The following is an 8491-nucleotide window of genomic DNA, read 5'->3' as shown; positions in this document are numbered from 1 at the left end:
AACAGAGGGACCAAACTGCATGAGGTTTGTAGCCACTGTAAAGACTTTGAGCAAAACGAGGAGTTACTGAAAAGTTTCAAGACAATAGCATTTACCTGAGTTTTTATAGTAATCATTCTGGCTGCTGTGTTGATAGTTGAAAGTTATCTTATTTCAGCACATTGAAATAGTGTATTATCCACTGTCTTCTGACTTCCATTGCTGCTGTTGAGAAGTCAGCTGTTAACCTAATTGCTTGTCAGTGATCTGTCAGTGATGTCTTTGCTCTTTTTTTGGAGTTCTGCAGTTTAGCAGTGATGTGTCTAAATGCATATTTCCTTGTATTTTTCTTGCTTATAATTAATTAGAATTCCTAGGTCTGCAGATTAGTCTTTCAACAATTCTAGAAAATTCCTAGCCATTATCGTTTCCCCATTCTCCTTATTTCCTCCTCCTAGAATTCTGATTAAATACATACTAGACCTTCTCTATATATCCTTTATGTTTCTTTGCTTCTCTTTTATATTTTTCATTTCCTTTTGACCCTTTGCATTATGTTTTGAATAATTTCTTTAGATCTCTCTTCCAGTTCATTAACTTTTTCTCTTCAGTTGTGTTTAACTTTCCTCTTCTTTTGTGAACATGTATTTGTTTTATTTTTCAGGTATTGTAATTTTTGTTGGGAGAAAACCATTTGGTTCTTTGCTTCTTTTTTCTAATGTGTTTATTTCAAGTTCATATTTTTAAGCTTACCTTATATTTCTTAAACATGTAAACATAGTTATTTTACATTCTGTTGAATAATTCTAGAGTATTAATATATTTGTGGGTCCATTTTTTTTAAGCCTACAGCACCCAGTATTCATAGGTGGTATTCCGTCCAAGTACTAACCAGGCCCAACCCTGCTTAGCTTCCAAAATCAGACGAGATCGGACGTGTTCAGGGTGGTATGGCTGTAGTTTGCGGGTTCATTTTTGATATATGTTTTTTCTGCTGGCTCTCACTCATGGTACTTTTATTCTCTATGGTTTTTGTGATTTTTGACTGTGAGCTGCTCATTCTCCTTGGAAATTTGTGAGGATTGTTTGAGGATAAAAGTTGTTAACCTGAGAGTTTCTGGTGTCATAGACAGCAATACCCTACTAGCTTCAAGCTCCTCCTGCTTCCCATCTCTTAGTATCACTTTCCAAAATTCCTTCGTCCCCTTTTTTGTGTACAGTCAATTTGCATCATTCATGGTAGTCAAGTTCTATAAACTTGCCACACGCACTGAGTGAATACTGAAATATTGCTCTTAGGAGCAATATGCACACACATGCGCGTGCACGCACATGAACACACACACACACACACACACACCTCTCCTACACGTTATAATTGTAAATCCTAAAAACAATTCATCTTGGTAGATTCTATTTTCTATATTTTAAAAAAGATCAAATGAAGTTCAAATGTGTTAATTGACTTGCTTCGGGCTACCCCACTAACAGGTTCCAGAGTTGGGATTCAAACCCCATCTAATTGGTCCCAGAGCTGGAATTTCTTACACTACACTGCGTTGTGCCTGCCATCTCCATCCTCTGGTCTTCTCTGAATGACAGTTGAAAGAAGAAGACAGAGTGCAGCCTTGTTCAACCTCAGCTGGGAATGTGCACAATAGGCAAATGAAAAATTTCACCAATCCGCAAATGTATACTTATGATAGAGAAAGCACCATGAATATTAACTTTAGGGTTACAAATTTTACTGAGTAGGTAAATTCACAAATACGGAACCTGCAAATAATGAAGATTGACTGTATATAATCTTTTATCCAGTACTGCAAGTATCTACTCAATAATTTGTCCAATTCTTTAAGTACATCTCCAGGAGTGGGGGTGCTTGAGCAAATGGTCTACATCTCTATGCTTCAGAATCTTCATCTATAAAATAGAAAGAAAATACCAACTCAGAGGACCAGTAGAATAATGTAAAAGTGCTTAGCAAACAATGAGTTACTGCTGTTTGTATTCTTATAATAGTACTGGACCAAAGTGTGGTGACACCTGGTTCCAGTCACCATTTCTAGTTATCCCCATGGAATTCAAGTTTATGTGGATAATAAATGTCCTCGGAGGTATCTGACCCTATTCTCCTTCTCTTGTTGATCATTTAATAAACTTTTATTGAGCATTGATTATGAGTCAGACCCAGATAGCTGCTTGACAGCAGGAACGTCATAGTTGAACTTAAGAGACAATCAAGTACCAGATCCAGACCTCAAAGGATGAGGCAAAAGAAAGATCTGTTCACAATTGAAAAACTAAGAAAATGATGCATCTACCCAGACTGTCCAGCAGGAGCTGAAAGAACAGTCTGTCCACCCAGACAATACCAGGCTCTAACGTCTGTCCATCCTGCCCACACAGGAGTTGCTGAGGAGCAGCCCATGGAGAGAAGAAGAATGTAGATTCACAGAGGCCAAGTGGAGAACATGCTTCCAGGAGGAGAGAGGTCAGCTTGTCAAATGCTGCCGAGAAGTACAGTACGATGCAGACTGGGAATGGCACATTGGATTAGGCATGTCATCTCATTTCACCCTCACACAGCCCTCCAGAGGTGAGTTCAGAGGGCAAGTGTCTTGTCGAAGGTCATGTAGGTCATGTAGAGGTAGGATTTAAATGCCTCCATCTGAGGGCTTCCTTCCTGGCCCCTAACATCCTCTGGGCAAGAGACACATGGGCTCTATCAAATGACTCTGAGCTGGATGGTCCAAGAAGGACATTTAACTCCTGGGCAGTCACAGAAAACACTTCCTGACTACTTAATACCCAACAAGCCCAGTTCTCAGGGATTGGCCCATGTGGACTCTTATTCCTCACAGGAGTTCCAGAACATTCTATAAGGTGACACTGACTTTTGAGGAGAGGTCTCAGAGTCCAGTCTCACACTCATTTCACAACTGAGGAAACTGAGACAAAGTGTAGTAACTTAGCCAACATCACCCACAAGCCTACAGCAGAGCTGAGACTTGGACCCAGGCAGTCTGGATCCTGAGCCTGCCCTTATTACCTCCAGCGTCAGTCAGAAAACTCTTTTCAGTGAGTTCTTCCTGGGTCCCAATCTTCTTATATGGCAGAAATTCAGCTCCTGCCTTGTTCTGTCCAGTCCTGAAGGTCTGGGTCCACCATCTGAACCAGTCGGGTGCTGGATAGAGAAGGGGAAGGTGCCAGAGATGGGAGAGAAATTGCATTTATCTGAACTAATCTCAGAGGCTGTTTGTTGCCATGAGTGGGAAAGGGGGGAGGGGTTTAGACCCCCACCCCCATTGGCCTTGACAAGCCTGCTTCTGCTGTGTTCATTTGCCTTCCTGGTAAGGTTTCATTTGAAACAAGGTTACTGAGGCAGAAAAAAAAGAGTTTGAAAACCATGACCTCAAATTTATTGGTTTTGAAACTTGAATGCAATCAGGATACTTGTTAACTTGCATATGGGATGGTACCTGGATATCCACCACAGAAGAGGCCTGAGGAGATTCTGGGGGCCTGGTTGGAGGCCCAAGTGGGGAGAAGAGCCTCCTTCCTAATAGGCCTTGTAGCTGGGGGCGCCCTGGGTTCTGCTGGGCTCCCCGTCTTGGCCTGCCTGCCAACACTGATATCTGAGCCCACCATCTCCACTGCACCCAGACCTTGCAACTCTGGGGTGGAAGGTAGGAACACAACCCACCCTCACCTATGGCCAACCTGGCTCTGAGCTGCCACAAACACTCCTCATTAGTGACTGAAAGGCTGACCTCACCGCCTCCCAAGGCCTAGCAGGGGCTGAGAGAGGCTGAAAAAACAGCCCAGATGCCCTTTCGGCAACCCATCATTATCTCGTCCCTCCCCAGGTCCCACTACCAGGTAATTCCATTGTTAATTAAAATCCTGCAGCCTTAATAACACAGCCCATAATTGCTATTTTCACCAGATTGGATTGGCTGTACAGGCCTTGGGGGGACACATGGTTTTGTCTCCTGGACTTGGCTGTGACAAAGCTCTCCAGCTATATATTTACCCACTGGCCCTCAGTCAAGAATCCTCCACAGGCTTCAACAGTGGGGTAAGGGGGACCAACATCTCCCACCCTGGGGGCCACCCCAGCACCCCCTCGATGTCTCTAAGGAAGGAGGCTGGCTCACCCCACTCAGAGACAGGACTTCAAGGTGCAACCTCCAACGACACAGCCTGGGTGAAGGCTGGCTCCCACACACACACACACGGTGTGCACACGCGCTGAGCCTGTCTCCATGTAGCCCTGCTCTTTCTCATCCACATCTCCTCTGATGCTCTCCAGCGCCCAAGCCCCCACTGTGCAAGATCAGAGGGGAAGGAGGGTTTCCCCAGACCACACAGCAGGCAGGCAGCAGAGCCGGGAGGCCTGGGGTCCAGACCCGCTCATTGTTCCTTGGCCGTACTCTCTGCCATTGACTTGAATGAACTTTTCCACTTTGTGGCTCTTGGCCTCTCCCTTCTCCTCCACTCTCCCACACTCCCCCCAGCCCCTGCTGCTCTTCCTAAGCAGTTCTGGGTGAGGACCTGGGGCCCTGGAGAGGCCACTAAGAGAGGCTGAGGGTGGGGAGAGGAAAAATGGGAAGGAAACAGGAGGACCACAGCTAGAGTTCACGGAAGTCAAAGGTTGGGGGTCCTATGGGGCAGTGGAGCCAGGACAGCTGAGTTGGGCCCTGTCCTAATGACCTACTGGAGTGGACACTCTGCTGCCACACCCAAAGTCCTCTTAAGGTCTGAAGGATTAGCCCCAACGGCTGAGAAGGTGAACGAATTATCCTCTGCTGAAGAGAGCCAACCCACCAGAGACTGAGGCCCAGACCTTTCCTGGGGCAGCCTGTTCTCCAATGTGAGTGGTGAGTGTGGGGCTTTGAAGGCCAAGCCCCAGCCATGAGGTCTGGTTGTGACCTCAACTCTCCCCATCCCCCTGCTGCTGTCCCTCTCTCCTGGGTGCTGATCCCAAGAGCATCCCCATTAAACTTCCTGCACACTATCTCCATTCAGAGTCCATCTTCAGAGACCATACCTTCTAGAGCCTTCTTTACCTTTGGGATTCCAGGTCCTTCTCCCTTCACTCTGCCCATTCCCTAGGAACCCCTCCCCCAGGAGCCCCAGACCCTACACCCCACTGCCAATTACCTAAGCCCAGCTCATGGTCCTGGATCCTCTGCTCCTTTGGGACAGAGTACCTGGTCAGTGAGCTCAAGCTACAAATAAACTCAGGTACCCACAGGCAAAAGACTCTAGAAGCCAAGGACCCCTTCAGTGCCTTTTATGCCTCTGATGTTAACTATGTCATCCCTATTTTGAGGGATGCTGCCTGCCCCAATCTGCAGAGCTGAGAAGTGCCAGAGATAGAGCTCAGGCTTCCTCTGCTTCTCACAGCTCACAGCCTCAGCCAACCTCCTAAAAACTCCCTTCCCTCACTGCTGGCTTTGTGAGAACATAAGTCCCTTAACCACCCAGTCCTCACTGATGCCTTAGTGGGATAATCATATTTAGAAAGGACTGCTTTCATTCATCCACTTTTTCATTCATTCACTCAATTATCCACTCACTCACTCACTCATTTACTAATTCATTCAATCAACGAACATGTCTTGAGTACCTACCCCATACCAGGCTTTGTGTTTGGTGCTGGGGACACCTCAGTGAGGAAGGTGGACAAAGACCCTCTCTTCGTGGAGCTCATAGTCTATGAAGGAAGACACATAATAGACAAGATGAACAAGTGAAATAAACATAAAACAGGTTAGATGATGGTACATGCTAAGGAGAGAGAGGGGATGTAAAATGTCTGGAGTGGGGCAGAGGGTGAAAGTTAAGACGAAGTAGTTAGGGAAGGCCCCACTGGGAACCCTTTACCTGGGGTCTTGGTGGGGCGGGGAAGCTCCCCCAAGCAGAGCCCAAGCAGAGTGGACTGCCGCTGCACTGGCCCCGCCTCCCTGTCTGTTGTCCTGGCAGGGGGCAGTCGGCAGGGACCATGGCCCCACCCAGGGGAGGCAGCTGTGAACAAGCAGTGGGCCTTCTTGTCCCCGGCCTCCAGCCAGTGCACCTGACTTGAACCCTGCCTAGGCCCAGCTCACCATTCTAGGTGGCCTTCCCATCACTCAGGACCTCAGGTGCATCCTAATAAAGAAATGCCTGTGGGCTCCTTGCAAAGACTACTGCATGTTGGCAGGGCACCCTAGGATCCCAGATAAAAATAAAATCACCAACCCAGTGGTGTGGTATGTTCCCCCCAGTGGGCCCCAACTACTCAGCTTCAACCAGATGCCCCAGCCTCTGTGGGGGTGTGCCTGACACTGTCATCCTCAGGAACCCCTGAGCAAGTCATCACATTCTGCAAATCTGATTAGCTGGTTTCCATGTGTTCTTCTCTGTTAGGTGCCCAGTGAGTGAAAAGGCCCAGTCCCAGCCTAGAGCCCTGTGACCTGCCACTGGAGACCTTTAGTGAAGTAGGCCACCCTCTATGACTTCTAACAAGCCTTCTTTCTGAGGGATCAGGAACGAACCCCAAGCTTTCCCCACTGTGTGACCAGAACATCTCCTGGGCTCTTATGTGTGGAGGAAAAGGTGGAAAAGGTGCCAACTAAGGACAAATGGCAAATACAAGACAAACTGCCCAGGGTCCTGTGGAACCAACCTGGCCCTGGGAGGTATCTGAATCTATGAGACATTCAGTGAGAGTTACAAAGAAGCATTCTGCTCAAGACCGAAGGGGAACAGGATGAGGTTAAGTAGTAATGGGAAAGTTACAAATTCATGGAAAAAGGGAACTGCCACGGATTGGGCAGCAGGGACCTTGCCTCAGGATCCTGATACAAAAGTAGGCATCATCATCCCCTTTTATTTATGAGGAAGCTGAGACTCAGAGGAAGTCAGCACCTTTTTCTCGAGTTGCAGTGGGATTCAAACCTGCATTCCTCCCACTCTCACAAGGCATCTTGTTTCAAGAGACTGGCCAACCCATTGACCTGTTGGTAGGTGGGCCCTGGTCTCAGAAACTGGCCCTGCAGTGAACCTTCCTCATTTGGGGTCAGAGTGAGCTGCCTGAAGACTTGAGAAAGTGTTTTGTTCAGAGCTATGGCCTTAAGGGGAGGCCCACCCATGGCCAACAGGGTCACAGATCCCTCTCTCCTCCATTTGTGTTTCTCCTCTCCATTCCCTCAGACACCCAGTGCCCGCAGCTCACCCCTCTCCCACCCCCACCTACAGTGCCAGCAGGAGGCAGTGAGCAGCAGAGGCAAAATGCCAGGGCTCTGGAGTCAAACTGACCTGGACTGGATCTCAACGCTGTACCATCCTTGGGCAAGTTGCAAAGCCTCTCTGAACCACACTGTATTAATGTCCTATTCTTGTTGTAACAAGTTACCACAAATCTAGTGGCTGAAAACAGCACAGATTGATTATAGTTCCGGGTCTCACTGGGCTAAAATCAAAGTGTCAGCAAGGCTGTGTTCCTTTCTGGAGGCTTTAGAGGAGAATCTGTTTCCTTATCTTTTCCTCCTTCTACACACTTTCCACATACTTTGGCCCATGGTCCCCTTTCACCTTCAAAGCCAGCAGGATAGAATCGTTAAATCCCTAACACCTACCTCCCTTTCTGCTTTAAAAGACCCCGGGATTACAGTGGGTCCACCCGGATAATGCAAGATAACCTCAATGTCAGTGGCATTATTCTGCCCACGACACCCACTTTCCTGACTGGGATTATGAAATTAAGATGAGTTTATGCGATAGGAGCCTCACGCATAATGGCTATCACAAGTAGAAGTTTAAAAATGATTCCTATGAGTATATGTTTTTATACTAAATTATTCAAGTAAAAACAGTTTGGAGGGAAATGCAAATACATCAGGAAAATGAAAATCAAAGCCACAGTGAGATATCACCTCACACCCAAGCTATCTGGCTCCTGGTCTCTGGAAGTGCTAGTACTTTGGGTCCATCAAGCTTTCTGACTCTTCCTCAGATATTTCAAAAAACGCTGTTCTAAGTAAATTTCCTAACTTAAGGTTTTGTGCATTTAAGCAAAAGTCAAGCCATTGATTCCAGAGTCTGATGTCACCAGCTTGTTTTACAAAAAGACATGCAAAATCCTAGAATCCTTCAGCTCTTCTCCTAAAGAGACAAGAAATCAGTCCTGAGCCTCGAAAGATCTAGTTACAGGGAGGAAGGAAAGGTTTAGGCTGCTCAAGTTTTTACTGCAGGGTCAAGCCTTCACTCATGGCTACCACGAACAGTTGTGCAGCTAGTGCAGTGCACTAATGTATCCAGCTGGGGTGTCAGGAAAGTGAACATGGGGGCTGAGATCCAGTCCACATTGCACTCGCCAGTGGCATTAATGCCCCTGGGTTGGCTCTTCCCAGAAGGGATGCACAAAGGCACAGTACGTGCTCAAAATCTGCTTTGCAAATTAGATATCCATCTTGGACAATACATGGTCCTTCTGCACATGACCAGGACGCTTCTCAGGTCAAAT

General features: G+C 47.0%; 1 long non-coding RNA gene and 1 pseudogene across 1 annotated transcript; both read right to left on the bottom strand.

Moving 5' to 3' along the window:
* Positions 1 to 822: 822 nt before the first annotated feature.
* Positions 823 to 941, bottom strand: LOC112485340 (annotated as a pseudogene).
* An 834-nt stretch (positions 942 to 1775) lies between these two features.
* Positions 1776 to 5703, bottom strand: LOC112485222. The gene is made up of 3 exons (XR_003048373.1): positions 5619 to 5703; positions 3032 to 3166; positions 1776 to 1902 (listed from the first exon to the last, which is right to left on the bottom strand). It is a non-coding gene; the product is annotated as an uncharacterized LOC112485222 (long non-coding RNA).
* Positions 5704 to 8491: the final 2788 nt, after the last annotated feature.

The sequence above is a fragment of the Pteropus alecto genome, unplaced genomic scaffold, assembly GCF_000325575.1.
Source record: "Pteropus alecto unplaced genomic scaffold, ASM32557v1 scaffold68, whole genome shotgun sequence".
NCBI lineage: Eukaryota > Metazoa > Chordata > Mammalia > Chiroptera > Pteropodidae > Pteropus > Pteropus alecto.
The sequence above is the reverse complement of the archived record's forward strand: the minus strand, read 5'-3'. Positions and strand labels throughout refer to the sequence as shown.